Source organism: Apium graveolens, chromosome 2, assembly GCF_009905375.1.
Source record: "Apium graveolens cultivar Ventura chromosome 2, ASM990537v1, whole genome shotgun sequence".
Classification (NCBI taxonomy): Eukaryota; Viridiplantae; Streptophyta; class Magnoliopsida; order Apiales; family Apiaceae; genus Apium; species Apium graveolens.
This window is the reverse complement of record NC_133648.1, coordinates 206,957,510-206,974,709: the sequence shown is the minus strand read 5'-3', so window position 1 is coordinate 206,974,709 and position 17,200 is coordinate 206,957,510. Positions and strand designations below refer to the sequence as shown.

The following is a 17,200-nucleotide window of genomic DNA, read 5'->3' as shown; positions in this document are numbered from 1 at the left end:
AAAAATAATAGCATCTTCTTCTTCCACATGATATAATTCTCTTTATCAAATTGTGGAATTTTAACGGTTCCAACTTTATGTGAAGTCATTATGAATTTTTGAATAAATAAAAATTCAAGGAGTTGAAAAATCACAAAAGTCTAGGATCTTGATTTGTTCGTTAATCAGAAGGCTCTGATACCAATTGTTAGGTCCCAATGTGTTTGTAGAAGGGGGGTTGAATACAAACGTTACCAAATAATCGAATAAAATGCGGAATAAAAAATGTGAGACAAAATTCAAGTTAAATAAAAATATTATTAAACTTGAAATGTGTTACAACAACTGTATCGATTACAAGGTATTAATCTCAAATCAATTATCACAAATCTAGAATAAATTTGACATGAACTTTTTCTATTTTTGCAATAATTAGAATCAAATGCTAAACGCGATTTGAGATTAAGTTCTAGGGATTTTAATCCGCTAGATTGATACACAAGAACAAGATAAAGATTTCTAGTGGATTAGATTTAACATTACAATCTAGAAATTATGATCTTGAATAAAGCAGATGAAGAATAATATGTTTCAGAGGCGGCTGCACTTTTGTTCTTGTATTTTGATTGAGATTAAAAATGATATGCTGCTTCTCTGCTTCTATTTAATCAATCAGCTGAATCAATTGAATTGGAATGACAATCCTTTAAGCTTGCAAGACTTTCGGTAGGACAATTGAATGAACTAGCAAGACAATCTGAATGAACTAGCATGACAATCAGAATGAACTAGTAAGACAATCATCCTCCTGATGTAACTTTCGGTGTAACAATTGAATATGGCCTAGCATGACAATCGGTATGACAATCCTGATTGTCATGCTAGTTCATTTTCAATTGTCTTGCTGATTTAATGCTTGAATTTAATCCAATTAAACTTCTGAAAATTCCTAAAATTCCTAGAATTAAATCAGAATTAATTAATCAATTAATTCAATTAATAAATAAATTATTCTTCGCAGATATAATTTATTTTCTTAATTAAATAAGATGACTTAATTAATTAATAGAGAATTAATTCTAGTCTTGAGCAGCAACCATTCTTCTGCAAATCTTCTGAAAATCACTGAAAATTATGAATCAATTCCATCACTTCAACGTTGACACTCGATGTACTGTCTGGTTCATGAGTGACTAACTTCCGTGACGTTTCTTCATGTCTTGACTTTGACACTTTGATTTTCTTCAGATTAAATCCTTGTAATTAATTGATACTCTGACGAGATCTCTGTCACTTGAATAAATCCACAATCTTGACTTATATCACTGAGGCATGATCAATTTCTTGAACTTCTTCCAGTGAATTAACTCCTCAAGTCTGTAGATGAACATTGTCTCTGAATCCTTTGACAGATATTACTTTGCGAGATCTCTCTGACGGTAGATCCACTATTTACTTATTAAATTCTTATTTGAGTTGAGTTGAATCCTCGAATATACAAATAGGTCTATGACATATGACTTACAGATCAGGCTATCATCAGTTGAAGATTAAGCTTGAAGACACACCAAAGACTGCAATCAGAACCAGATATGGACATTACGAGTTCCTAGTGATGTCATTTTGATTAACTAATATACCCGCCGCTTTCAAGGATTTAATGAATAGGGTATTAAAGGAGTACTTGGATAAGTTTGTGATTATATTTATTGATGACATCCTCATCTACTCAAAGACCAAAGAAGACCATGTTGAACATCTGAGGATTGCTCTACAAAGGCTGAGAGAGAAGCAGTTGTACGCTAAATTTTCAAAGGGCAAATTTTGGTTGGATGAAGTTCAAATTTTGGGTCTTGTAGTAGGTAAGGATGGTATTAAGGTGGATTTTGTGAAGACTGAGGCTGTATCTATTAGGATGAAAACACGCGCTAATAATAGTTCATCAAATACTTCATTCAAAGTACTTTTATTCTTAACCTTAGCATGCAATGGTGATGACAACTAATCAGATAACACAAAACTGATAAATGCCAACTTTCGTTGCACGAATAACATACTACCAGACATCCACAAAAGAGATAGAAGCTGAATAGGAACCAAGTATGTTGAGACCCTATATGTCTATAGAATTTGACAACACAAAGGTTTAATGCGCAAGTTATCTATCATGATTATATAGGGCAAGAAAGATGGTTAAAATTACCTATGAATCATGCATAACAAATACAAGAACCTATGCTAGCATGGCAAGTTCTAAAACTCTAAATTCACCGTCGCTACATTAGAGATTAACAAGCTATCTTATATGTTCACGACGCACATAAGACAAATAAGCACAACCAATACTAGGATATCATACAATCACCACATACTAAGATATCGAAACAAGATTAACTATTAAAATCAATTAATAAATCCGTTAGAACCCCACGATAATGATTAGTTCATAACCAAACTCATCATAACTGTGGGTTTCGATGAAAGCATGGTATAATAAGTTAGGTCTTTATAAAAACGAATAATATATAAAGTACATAATCCATAGTATAGGTTCAACAAACAAGAAACGAGCATCCAAGATTACAACTTAGAACAAAGATTCACAAGAATAAACTAGATCTTCTTCGCCTTTGTTTAATTGTGCTATAGGTCTTCTCATCGTCTTCTGCTTAAGCTCTATTATGAAAAACATCTTTAAATTGTATTTATATAACAGCCCAATCAGAAGAGAAGTCCGGAATATCACTCTTGTACTTGAAACAGGATTCTCAACTTTCGACCCGGCACGGCCGCACGCTTCATCAGCGGGCACGCTGTCCTTCTGTTCATCTGGCGCGGGCGTGCGCTATCACAGCGCGGGCGCACTGACCTTCTGGAAAAAGTTTTGATTTTTATTTCTTTGCTAATTCTTTATGGCCTTTTCACGAGCGATCTTCTTGACACTTTCCTAACACCATTTTAGCATCAAAGCAATGCTAAATCACCTTGATTCCTGATATATTCCTGAAATGTAAAACACTATAAAACACAAATAACTTGAGTTCAAAACATCAATTCGAAACTTTACGAAGCGTTATAAGTGGATATAAATGCCACTTAACATACCCCCAAACTTGAATCGATGCTTGTCCTCAAGCATAAACACACTCAAAGAACAAGAAATAAAAATGCATGAATGCAACCTATATGAATGCAACCGATCCCAATAGAGTAACTTACCCAATCATCAAGCAGCATCTCAACATATGCAGTTATTTGCATAAGTTCAATCAAAACTCACAAATTAACTCACAAGCCAGAAACGTGCGTGTGTGCAACTTCTTAACAGATATACTATCGCAACTAGATCAATAATCATGACTCGCTACCCATCAAGGAAATAACAATATTATAAATAGAATAAACGCTAAACTCAAAATGACTTATAACACTTCAATTTTATTTATCGGAGTTATACATGTATCCGTGCTTTTACTGCTAACACATAATAAACACAAATATGCTTATTTGATCGTGCAATGAGTGAGGTCCACAAAAGACTTATACAATAATACCCATGTAGCGAGCGTTAGGTCAGCGGATTCCAGACTATAAAAGCCTTAGGTCACTAGGCACAAAGTCCCCTAAGAACTTAATACCTCGAGTATTAAAGAGCCCACTCGTGATCAATTATACATAACACAATTTTTTTCTTCTTTTTTTCTTTTTTTTCTTTTTTTTTCTTTTTTTTTTCAATTTCTGAGCAAGTGCGTTTCGCTCCATCTCGCTCAACCCTAGACTACTCATATAGAATGAGTCGGCTACTAGCCATTTGACACCTAACCACAACTAGCATTGAAATCCTATATTTTTCTCCAATTTTTTAAATATCCATATTATTTTATCATTAAGAGAATATAATACATTCTAATCATAAACATGTGATTAAACCTCAATAAACAAGCAAACCATGATCATGATCTAGCACGCAAGCAACCTATAAGACTTAGTGAAAAAATCTTGCTTCTAGTATGCAAATTAACTCGATAAGACTTAACATTCCTAAATACGACATCACCACACTTGCATCAATATCATAAATTAATCGACAAATTAAACTAAGGGATCATGTTATAATGCAAATGCATGAACTATATGCAACATACTAATAACAAAATAAAAAAACAAATTAAACTAAGGGATCATGTTATAATGCAAATACATGAACTATATGCAACATACTAATAAAAAAACAAAAAAACTGCATGATAAATATGCAACTATATGAACTAAACTATCATGAATATGCAAACTATATGGACTCACACAAATATATTCCTTAAACTACCTCCCCCAAACTTAAAATTTTCACTGTCCTTAGTGAAGGTAATAGTAAGGAATCAGGAATACCTACTCAAAATCGGGATCATCACCCTCCACGGGTGAAATGTCAGGAGTTTCTGAGGCGGATACATAGAGTCCTCACCAAAAAATGGCCACTGGATATCAACTCCCGTGGCTCTGAATGCTGTCCCCAATGCCTGGGTGAGATCATGTGCAAACCGACTATGGATGTCATGCATCGCATCCATCCTCCTCGCTAAGCACCTATATTATGCTGAACCCAAACCATCACTATCATCTGCTTCCTGCTGCTGCTACTGTTGTGACTTGGAAGAACGGGCTTCACCCAAATGGTGTCTCCATGCGGCTCTGCTCGCCTGAGTCGTCCCACCAGTATATTCCTGAGGAGCTGGCCTTCCACCTGGCAGATGGTCATAGGAATAACCAAGCCCCTTCGGATCAGGCTTCCCACCATACCACTCCCGCATACTCAACAACGTAGAACTTTCAATAGGAGCAATAGGAAGCTGAAGCTGCTCGTGTACAGGACAATTAACTTCAACTGCCACACACAACTTCGTCACAATCGATGCACAGGGTATATAACCCGTAGTACTCCCAGGAAGAAACCTCAAAATACCCTGATGAATCACCATACCGAGATCCACATAGTCTCCCTGAAGAATCCCCCACAACAATCGTGCACGATCCACAATAACATCATGCACATGAGAAGATGGCATGATGTTGGCATAAATAAAAGAATTTCATGCACGTGCGAACCTGTTCATGCATGATGCAGGGAAAGTGGCACACTCATTCATGCCCCTCTTGAACTTCCAGTGAGTCTCAGGCACACACAATGTAGCGACAATTAAATCCAAGTTAAAATAATCCCTCATCTTCTCATTCCTATTCTCCTGATCTGGCCTCCTCTCGGGCTGCTCAATCACCCTCCGAATAGCCTCATCACTATATTCCACCATCAACCCCCTCACCACAGAAAATTTGTTCTTCTCCGCCTTCGCATTCCCGTAGAACTCACGAACTACACTCATGGGCACAGTAGTGGGTACCTTGCAAAAAGCAACCCAACCCATCTTCGTGATCATCTCCAATAATTTACCATCTTTCCCCGATGGAAGAAAACCTCGCTCCTTGGCTATGGGCTTCGATAACAGCCTCGTATACTCCACCTCAGCCTCCGGAGTTGCAAACCTAGGCCTCACACCCCCAACACTAGAAGAATCAGAGGTGCTGCTGCTAACTTGAGTTCTTTGTCTTTTGGGTGCCATTGAACTTGAATAAGTTGAGAGAAAAGATAAGTGTATAAGAGAGATTTGTGTTTGAGAATTTGAGAAGTGATGGAAAAGTTTGTGTATAAGTGTATGTATATATAGGATTTTTGGAGTAGAATTATTTATGGAAAAGAAGTGGGAATTGATTATGGAAATAATGGGGTTGATTGAAATTGATTTGGAGAGGAAAATATAGAAGTGGGAGAGTAAAATTTGGTTGTGATTTGATTTTGTATTAAACTCCCCAATTTTCTATTCTTTTTTTTTTCCGACTACAGCGCGGCCGCCCCGCCTGACAGCGCGGCCGTGCCGTGTTACTGGAAAACCAGCACAGCCGCCCTACATGCATAACTACTAGAAAATCAGCGCGGCCGCCCTGCCTCACAGTGCGGGCGCGTCGTGCTTTTGTAGTTGATACTAGATTTTTTTTTGTTTTTCTGATTTTTTTGTGTTTTTCTCCTTGCTTTCTTCTTCCTCTACCTACTAATGTACAACAGACTTGGGTTGCCTCCCAAGAAGCACTTGCTTTACGTCGTTAGCTTGACGTATAATTTCTGAGATCAAGTTGCCAATAAAACGACACTAACCACCTCGTACTTTTCTGTATCCCCATAGTAATGCTTCAATCGCTGTCCATTTACCTTGAATGCTTGGCCTGGATCATTCTTAAAAATCTCCACCGTTCCATGTGGAAACACAGTTTTGACAACAAACGGTCCTGACCACCTCGACTTTAATTTTCCAGGAAAAAGACGGAGATGAGAGTTGAATAAAAGAACTTGTTGCCTTGACACAAATGATTTGTGCACTAGACCCCTATCATGCCACCTCTTGACTTTCTCCTTATACATTTTGTTTTTCTCATACATTTGAATTCGAAACTCGTCGAGTTCATTCAATTAAAGCATCATCTTCTTACCAGCTGCATCCATATCAAGGTTCAATTTCTTCAAAGCCCAATACGCTTTGTGCTCTAGCTCCACAGGCAAATAAAAACCTTTCCCATAAACCAGTTGATATGGTGACATGCCTAGCGGAGTCTTGCATGTTGTTCAATGCACCCAAACGGCTTCGTCAAGCTTCAAAGACCAATTCTTCCTTGATGGACACAAAACTTTCTCTAAAATGCGCTTGATCTCTCTGTTAATACCCCAGCTTGACCATTAGTCTAAGGATGGTAGGCTATAGCAATGCGATGATTCATATTATATCTTTGCATTATAGCAGGGAACTTGTGATTACAGAAATGCGATCCCTCGTCAATGATTATGACACTTGGAGTCCCAAATCTTGTGAATATTTGCTTGTGAAGAAAACTTAGTACTACCTTCGCATTATTCATCGGCAAAGCCTTGACTTCCACCCATTTCAAGACATAATCAACCGCCAACAAGATATACTGATTATTGCAAGATGAGACAAATGGCCCCATGAAGTCAATTCCCCAAATATTGAAGACCTCAACCTCGAGAAGCATATTAAGAGGCATCTCTCTTGGACATATTACCAACACGCTGGCATCGATCATATTTCAAAACGAACTGATGAGCATCTTTAAACAAAGTCGACCAAAAGAATCCTGCTTGAAAAATACGAGCTGCTGTCTTTTCTCGACCATAGTGTCCTCCATAATCCGTCGAATGGAAATCTCGCAAGATCCTCCCCGTTTCGCTATACAGAATACATCTCCTGATGATTTGGTCAGCTCCTTGTTGAAATAGGAACGGCTCATCCCACATGTACCACTTCACTTCATGCAGAAACTTCTTCCTTTGAGCATAAGTCAAGTCTGGAGGCATAACGTTGCTCACAAGGTAGTTCACAATATCGGCGAACCACGGTTCTTCTGCTTGCACTCCAAATAGTTGCTCATCGGGAAAAGACTCATTAATCAAAGATTTCTTGTGTGAAGTTGCACTTGGATCCTCGAAATGAGAGAGATGATCAACGACTTGATTCTCAGTCCCTTTTCTATCCTTGATCTCCAATTCAAACTCCTGAAGTAAAAGAACCTATCGAATCTATCTAGACTTCGATCCTTCTTCAAGACGAGATAGTAAATAGTAGTGTGATCAGTGAAAACTGTCACCTTCGTCCTAAGTAAATAAGATCGGAACTTCTCAAAGCCATAGACGATAGCCAAAAGTTCTTTCTCAGTAGTAGTGTAGTTCAGTTGAGTACCATTGAGGGTCTTACTAGCATAGTAGACCACATAAAATATGTTGTTCTTCCTTTGCCCAAGAACTGCTCCAACTGCATAATTATTTGCATCGCACATCATTTCAAACAGTTCAGTTCAATCAGGTGCAGTTATGACATGTGCCGTAATCAAACTCTTCTTTAAGCTCTCAAAAGCAGCTAGACACTCATCATCAAACTTAAAAGAAACATCTTTCTCTAGCAAATTGCACAACGACTTCAAAATCTTAGAGAATTCCTTGATGAAACGCCTATAGAAACCCGCATGACCAAGAAAACTGGGAATTCCCTTAACAGAAATTGATGGAGGAATATTTTCAATAACCCCCACCTTGGCTTTGTCCACCTTAAGACCTTTACTAGAGACCTTGTGCCCAAGAATGATGCCTTGGTGCACCATAAAGTGACATTTCTCCCAATTGAGAACTAGATTGGTCTCAACACCCCTTTTCTGCACTAACCCAAGATTGTGCAAGCATTCATCATAAGAAGTTCGAAAGACAGAGAAATTGTCCATGAACACTTCTACATTATTTCCAATCAAATCAGAGAAGATAGCCATCATGCATCTCTGAAATATGGCTGGTGCACCACATAGCCCAAAAGAAACTCTTCTGAAGGAAAATGTACCAAAAGGACATGTGAATGTAGTCTTCCCTTGATCTTCTGGAGCAATACAAATCTGATTATAACCCGAATAGCCATCAAGAAGATAGTAGTATTCATGCCCAGCCAATCTATCTAACATCTGATTAATAAAAGGAAGAGGGAAGTGATCTTTCCTTGTAGCCTTGTTCAGCTTCCTATAATCCATGCAAACTCTCCACCCCATGACTGTTCGAGTAGGAATGAGCTCATTCTTCTCATTCACAACCACAGTGATACCTCTTTTCTTTGGCACACACTGAACTGGGCTCACCCAAGAATTGTCAGAAATGGGATAGATGATCCCTGCATCTAGCCACTTAAGAATTTCCTTCTTCACAACCTCTTTCATGATCAGATTTAATCTTCTCTGTTGCTCAACATTAGGCTTGCTTCCTTCATATAGCAGAATTTTGTGCATACAATTAGAACGACTGATTCCCTTGATATCTGTTATAGTCCATCCAATTGCCGATTTAAACTCTTTAAGAATTCTCAAAAGCTTTTCCTCATCACTACATGAAAGGTCAGATGCAATAATAACAGGCAAAGTAGATGCATCACCTAAAAATGCATACCTCAAATATTCAGGCAAATGCTTAAGCTCAAGAGTAGGAGCTTGCTCAATAGAAGGCTTGAGGCGCTTTGGAGAATTTTTTAGCTCTTCCAATCCAAGAGATTCAAAAAGCATTTCCACTCTTCGCTTCCACGGAGAAGCATTCAAATATTGTAACTGCTGGTAACTTTCATCATCTTCACTATCTGAATCCTCCAATAAGGCTTTCTCTAAGGCATCTGATTTTAGAACATGATCCAATTCTGATTTAACCACATATTCGACCAATTCTGATTTAAAGCATTCCTCTTCACCAGTAGGGAATTTTATGACATTAAAAACATTGAAGGTGACATCCTGATCCTGAACTCGCATAGTGTGCTCACTCTTCTGCACATCAATCAAGATTCAGCCAGTGGCCAAGAAAGGTCTTCCCAAGATTATGGGAATCTTCTTATCCTCCTCGAAATTAAGAATAACAAAGTCAGCAGGAAAGATGAGTTTGTCCACTTTGACCAATACATCTTCCACAATGCCTCGTGGATATGTAATAGAGCGATCGGCCAAATGCAAGGACATGTATGTAGGCTTTGGATCTGGTAACCCCAACTTCTTGAAGATAGAAAAAGGCATCAGATTGATGCAAGCTCCCAAGTCACATAAGCATTTGATGAATGACACTTTTCCAATGGTGCAACGAATGGTGAAGCTTCCAGGATCTTTAAGCTTCGGAGGAAACTTTTGTTGTAGCACAGCACTGCAGTCCTTCGTTAGAGTAACGGTCTCTAAGTCATCGAGCTTCACTTTCCGAGAGAGAATACCTTTCATAAACTTCGCATAACTAGGCATTTGTTCAAGAGCTTCAGTGAAAGGTATGTTAATATGAAGTTTCTTGAAAACTTCTAAGAACTTAGCAAACTGCTTATCCAGCTTTTTCTTTTGCAGCCTCTTAGGAAAAGGAGGTGGAGGATAGACCTGTTTGTCCCCTGTATTACTCTCAGGAGGAGTGTTAACAATAGCTGTCTTTCTTGGTTCCACTTCTGCTTCCTTACGCACATCTTCTTCAGCCACAACTTCAAATTTTGGAACTTGAGATTTTTCGGGATTCACAACCTTTCCAGACCTCAATATAATTGCCTTAACCTGCTCCTTAGCTTCCCTTTTGCTTGGCACTTCAGTATCACTAGGGAGTGTACCAGGTTGACGATTTAGCAAGGCATTAGTAATCTGCCCAATTTGATTCTCTAAGGTCTTGATAGAAACTGCTTGGCTCTTGTACATGAGCCTCAACTCCTCCAATTCATATTTTTTATTAGCTTGAGGCAGCTGCTGAAGTTGAAGTTGTTGCCTTAGTGTATATTGCGGTTGTTAAAAACCAGGAGGGTTATATTGCTTTGCTGTATATGGCTGATAAGGTTGTTACACCGTATTCTGATTGTTGCTCCAGCTGAAGTGAGGATGATTGCGGTTGTTGGGATGATAAGTGGCTGGAGCTTGCTGCTGTGACCTCTGGAAGTTACTCACAAACTGAGCGATTCACTAGAAATAGCACAATGCTTAGTCTCATGTGCCCCTGCACAAAGCTCACAAACACTAGTGATATGATTAACTCCATAATTAGCCAAAGAATGCACTTTTATTGTTAAAGCTTGAAGTTGAGCAACTATAGCAGTAGCTGTATCCACTTTCAGAACTCCTGCTACCTTGCCTTGCGATATTCTCTGCGTTGAATTCTGGTACTCATTTACTGCCATTAGCTCAATCAACTCATAAGCTTCATTGTAGCTTTTGGGCAATAAGGCTCCAGCTGACGCTGCATCGAGCATAGATCTAGACCGTACGCCTAAACCATTGTAGAAATAATTAATAATCATCAAATTAGGCATGTCATAGTGTGGGCACATTCTAAGCATCTCCTTGTAGAGACCCCAAGCTTCACACAAAGATTCTCCAGATTGCTGTGCAAAATGAGTAAGAGCATTCCTGATTACAGTCATCTTTGCCATAGGGAATAACTTAGTGAGAAACTTTTGAGCAAGATCCTCCCATTTGGTGATAGAACCTTCTGGTAGAGAATGCAGCCAGCACTTAGCCTTAGCCCTCTGAGAGAATGGTAAAAGTCTCAGTTTAATAGCACCTTCAGACACCCCATTGAACTTGAAAGTGTCACAGATCTCGATGAAATCCCTGATGTGCATGTTGGGATCTTCTATAGGAGAACCCCCAAACTGAACTGAATTCTATATCATCTGAATCGTGCTCGACTTGATCTCAAAAGGTGTTAGACAAGATGGGTGGTCTGATAATGTTGGACTGAATATCATTGATCTTAGGCTGAGAATAGTCCATCAAAGCCTTCGGATTTTCTGCTTGATCTCCCATCACAATTAGTGCTTCTTCCTCAACTTTCTCTTCTTCCTTAAAAACTTCCTGCTCTACCACAACTTCTTCCTCGGCTTGATCCCGTTTTCTCTTACAAGACCGAGAATGCATATGCATAAACGCTCGCGAGAGTACTTGAAACACGATAAGGAAACAAGTAAGTAACAATGTCCGAGTCAATGAACTTTAATGATCACTGATGACAAACGCATAAACTAAAAATTAACGCTGAGTCCCCGGCAGCGACACCAAAAACTTCTTAGGATGAAAACACACGCTAATAATACACGCAAGTATACGCGTTCTCAGGTCAGATAGAATTCTTTCTAATTCATTCCCAGAAAGACTATTTTGGTTAACTTAAGATTTATGCGCTTATGCAACAATGATATGTTTATTATTCAATGGTAAGATGAATAAAAAATTGAGATTGTTTATAATTAAGATATTAACTAACATGCAAATAACTAAGAGAATAAAGGTTTGATTTATTATATGAGATAAATATAGGATTCTAACTTCATTAAATACTTCATTTAAAGTCCTTTTATTCTTAACCTTAACATGCGATGGTGATGACAACTAATCAGATAACACGAAACTGATAAACACCAACTTTCATTGCACGAATAATATACTACCAGACATCCACAAAAGATATAGAAGCTGAATATACACCAAGTATGTTGAGATGCTATATGTCTATAGAATTTGACAACACAAAGGTTTAATGCGCAAGTTATCTATCGTGATTACATAGGGCAAGTAAGATGGTTAAAATTATCTACGAATCATACATAAAAAATACATGAACCTATGCTAGCATGGCAAGTTCTAAATCATGTTACGACCGGTATTTCTAAATCTTATATATATAATTGTGTGTTAATAATTGAGATTTAAATTGTGTGAAATTATAAATATGGGTGATTATTGTGTTGAGTGCCTATAAATTAAGTGTTTAATGTATTAGTATATATATATAATTTTTGAAAGGAGAATCTTATTATTTAGTATTTTTAAATGATAATCAAAAGTACTTCATTTTATATGAAAAATCGATTTTAAAAATCTTTTAACAATAAATTTTCAAATCTTATATCATTAAATTTCAAAAATCATAAGCTATTTATGATATATATTTTGTGATTTATGGAAGTGCATTTATATTTATAGAAATTGTTTTACATAAATTAGTTGAATTTTAATTTGCAATTTACTTAGTTTCCCATGCATGCATTTTGATCCCAATACAAGTTAAGGGAAAACTTGGAAATTCCAACCCCACTAACTACTACTTTACTAGCCAAATTACTACCTTATCCTTGTATGCAAAATAACACAAGCTTTCTTGAGGGTTACTCATGTCAATTCTCACTTTCACTCACTTTCTAATCAAATGAAAACCATAAAAATCAAGTACAAGTTGTCATAATCACACTTACTTCACTCCACTCCACCCTCACCTCTCTTCTCCCTCACCCTCTCCCTCTCGGCCTTCACTCTCGGCCGAAGCCCCCTCCTCCCCCTCTTTTGCTTCATTTTTCATTCAAACATCCATCTTCTATTTATTTAAACTTACTCCCCATATCTTGTTATTCAATAATCCAAAGAGTTTAAGGTGAAAAGTCTATGTTTTAGTCTTGCATGGTAGTGTTTTGTTAAACTCAAAGTGAACACCCTTGATTCTTGTGAATTTAGAGGTTTCACCAGGAGATATATTATTATAGGGTTGAGAATGGCTATACATGAGTGTGTCACACTCATGCAAATGTTGTTTTCACCCTAATCCATTTGGCCATGACTTGTTAGGAGCCGAATGGATGGTGTTTTTATTGCCTTGCTGATTTTTGTGTGTTTATGTGATAATAGCTTGGTTTTGGAAATAAAAACTTGATAAAACTCTTTGCATGCTAAGTGATCATATAGTTATGGTTAATTTTAGGCTTTAATGTTGATGCTATGATGAAATTTATATGGAAACCATATTGTTTTTGGCTTGTAAGTTCGAAAGCATGCATGCATAGGTCTAACTCATGATTTTCGAAAGTTCTTGATCATTTGGATTGATTTTTGTTAATAATCTCTAATTTCAGTTAGGTTAAGATATTAGTTATGATTTGTGCTCCTTGTTATGTGACTTTAATTCGTATATATATGGAGGATTTAAGTTGTTATTTTTGAAATTGAAATGACCTGTAATTAGTGTATTGTGTTAACTCTTGTTTTGCTATATTGCACCTTAGGTAAGGATGATCTCCACTAAGCCAATATTGTGTGCAGGAGTGTTAGTTCAGTAGGTTTCCTTGGTTGAGGATTAGTTTGGGTTTTGGTTTATGTTTGGTTTGTCAAGTGGGAAACATGGTAGAAAAGGGGTACAATAGATTCTGCAAATTTTCAGTTTGGTATCATGAGGTTTAGAGTGAGATTTGACCATGTCATTGTAATGCACTTTGAGAACCAAGTCACCAGAAGCTAGTAAAAGGGGTATACTTTAGATTTCAGGTGTTTGTTAGAGGTTTGTAGGTTATTTGGTTAGTGCACGAGTGAAAACACCAAATCTGTCCAGCAGGGGACAATTTTGCTACAACTTAGAAATGAGGAGTTTTGACCATGTCATGGGTAAGACCTCACTAGGCCTTGGTTGGCCTTAGTTAGAGGGAGTGTCATAGGTGTTTTTCCAGCCATAGTTCATAGGAATTTAGTTAGAATCATGTGTCACAAGTTAGGGCAAAATAGGATACTTTTCTGTCTAGAAAATAGGGGAACCATGGACTTTAATCTTAGGCCTAGGGAGGCCCAAGCTAGGCCCTTGAGTCTAGTGTAAAAGTTTGGGAGGTAAACTTGAAGTGTAATGGTGTTAATTGTACTCAAAAACCCATTGGTGTTACCCTGAAATCACTATAATGAGCACATTCACTTCACTTTTAGTTTTAGAGCACTTACGGGTGAGGCCTAGGTTGATCACCATAGTTGTAAGATAGTATAAGATCTGTAGAGTGTAAGGCCTAAGTCAGGGTCAATAAGAACTTGATAGTTTAGAAAAGGCACTTCGAGTTGTGAGGTCAATATTAAGAGTTTTGGCTAGTTTAGCATAACTAAGTGACTTAAGTAAGTGGAGTGAGATCATCCAATCTTAGTGATGCAATATAGTTTGTTGATATATTATTATGTACTTAAATGTGTTATGTGAGCATATATGGCTATATGAACTATTATGCTTATAAGATAATTGTAAGCATATATGTGTATATAGGCCTAAGTGCCAAAGTGGTTAATTTCGGTTTATAATTAGGTTGAGTTGCTGAGAATATATTATAATGGGGTTATTATTATTTTGTGTAGGCTCACGAGACGAGGGTAAACTTGCCATTAAATTCGAGTAAAGCTCCCAGTTGCTCCCACATGCCAATCAAGTCAAGCCCTTCTCAAGGAAAGTGTTTCAACCTACCTTTTTGTTTACACTGCAAGTGTGTGTTAGCCCAGCTTTTATATACAATACGAGTATTATAATTCACCTTGATATATATATGTATACATGATCCAAGTGGTTTCAAATCTATCTGTCGTATTATATGCAAATGTCATGAACCCTCAACTATCTATTGCAAGTAGTTTAACTTTGTTTGGAGGTTGCCATGCAAGTAATTCAAAAGTCATACCATGCTAGTATACCAAAGTAATTATGATGTTGAACCCTGTATAAGTCATACTTAGTAACCTTATCTTGACACCTAAAAGTCAGTTATTCCTCAAAGATTGTTCATATATTTTTGATAACTCTATTCTTATCCTTAAACCATGATACCCTGTTATGCTTTGAACTGATGCTCACCTTCTTTATATTTTAAATACCTATGTTTTATCTGAACCACTACATTGAACCTAGTTTGACTTAGTTCCTTTATACCATTCAATAACCCTGTTAAACCCCATTACCCAATCCCTTGTGAATAGATACTTTGCAATTTCCTTTGATAAGGTAGCAATCTAGTTGATCACGACCTTAAAATTTATTGAACATATTCCGTGTGCTTCGAAGTTGATCTAGAACCCTTGATAAAGGTGATCACTGTTTAAGAAATTAACCTTCACTTGGCATCAGTTTTTTTTTTAAATGAAAAGTTAAAAGTGGATTTTCAGTCCCAAAGGGGGACAAATGTTTTCTTGAGATAGTGGATCTGGACTGAGACGCAAGTCCTTTCCGCTCTTAATTTATAGGCTTCAAAGTTGCCTAGGGATCCCATTAATGTTCCAGAACCCAGCGAGGTTCGGGATTACTTCGCGGCTGATCGCTGGCTGTAATCCGTAGCATCATAAAATGGTTTTTGAGAAAGAAATGGTTTTGAATTATTTTATTACAAGAAAAAGATGCCATCACCCTGAAAGTTTATCTCTTGATACTATATTGTTGAATCTTTCATTTCTATTGTTATTCTTTTATTCTTGTTTATGTATACCATAGCACTTGTTGAGCATTTGGATCACTATTTGCTTTACTCTGATATTACAGCTAGCAGATATGGTTAGATTCAAGCAGACAGCGCATAAGACTTGTGATGCCGATTCGTATGTTCGAGCTCAGGTAGATTAGTGATTGTTTTGTGTGAGGACTCGAAATTAAAATCAGGTTGTAATAGTTAATAGTGTTGGGCTGTTCCAAACCCTAAACTGTAAGATCTTGGATTCGAATGTATTTATTTTCTTTTGTTAACTATTGTAATAATTCGTATAGTATCTTTTGTTAAATTTGGGGTGTGATAGGTTTTGGTATCAGAGCTACGGTTTAGAGTCCCTGGACAAGCCCAAATAGGTTATATATGTATATAGGTTTATAGAATATTATACAAGAGTGTAGGTATAGGTTATTCAAGTCACCCGCTAATAATTCTCTTATATATATATCTATGCATTGTTTGGCAGCAAAGGGCGCATTCCTCATCATCCTCTGAACCGTCTGACACAATTGCTTTCTCCGTGTATGCTGAGTTGAGGCGTGAGTTCGACATGCTTCAGGGCAAGTATGATCGAATGTTAGAGCGATTGAAGAACGTGTATCCGGACATCCCAAATTATGAAGGAAAGCCTAAGGAGCAGATGACTGTGAGACTTGAGACCTTGGTTCACTATGTTAACACTAAGCTTGATGAGATGCCATCGCATCAAGACCGTACCAACCAGTATACTATCCAGATGATTGCGGATGAGCTCTAGAGTATTGTGAAGATGCTTCGCAAAGAGAAGACTACCGGACCCCGTCCTGATGGAGTGGAGCCTTAGTTCTTTCCATTATCTACTTCTCATATCGTTGTATTGTTGGAATTTGTAGAATTCTCTGTTGTTTCCTTTAAATAAGCATGTTATCCCTAGATTCAGACTCTATTCCGATCTTGATGTACCTCGACCTTAATTTCGATAATTATGCACTATCATTCTATTTGCTTTCAGTTGTTCTTATGCCTTTATATGCATAACCCTTATTGTTTAATTTCAAACCCGATCGTATATATGAATATAATGACTTCTGACACCCTAACCTTGAAATTATCTGTATTGTTCATACCTGTTTTGATATAACTTTAATTTCAGGATCATGCCACCTAAAAAGAAGAACCCGACAACAACTTCTACCACAGATTCTAATATGCTTCGATTTTTGGAAACCTTACAATAGCAAAAAAATTCTATAGATCAACAACAAAGAACTCTTCAACAACAATTCGAAAACCAATATAACCGTGAACCACACCAACCACCTGATCCACCATTACCACCTCGACAAATTGTCACTTTCAAAGCTTTTCAGAATGTGAATCCA

The 17,200-nt window shown here is 37.2% G+C and overlaps 1 non-coding gene across 1 annotated transcript; it reads left to right on the top strand.

Moving 5' to 3' along the window:
* Positions 1-10,884: 10,884 nt before the first annotated feature.
* On the top strand, positions 10,885-10,991 carry LOC141710335 (small nucleolar RNA R71). Its single transcript, XR_012570861.1, has one exon. It is a non-coding gene; the product is annotated as a small nucleolar RNA R71 (small nucleolar RNA).
* The last annotated feature ends 6,209 nt before the right edge of the window (positions 10,992-17,200 follow it).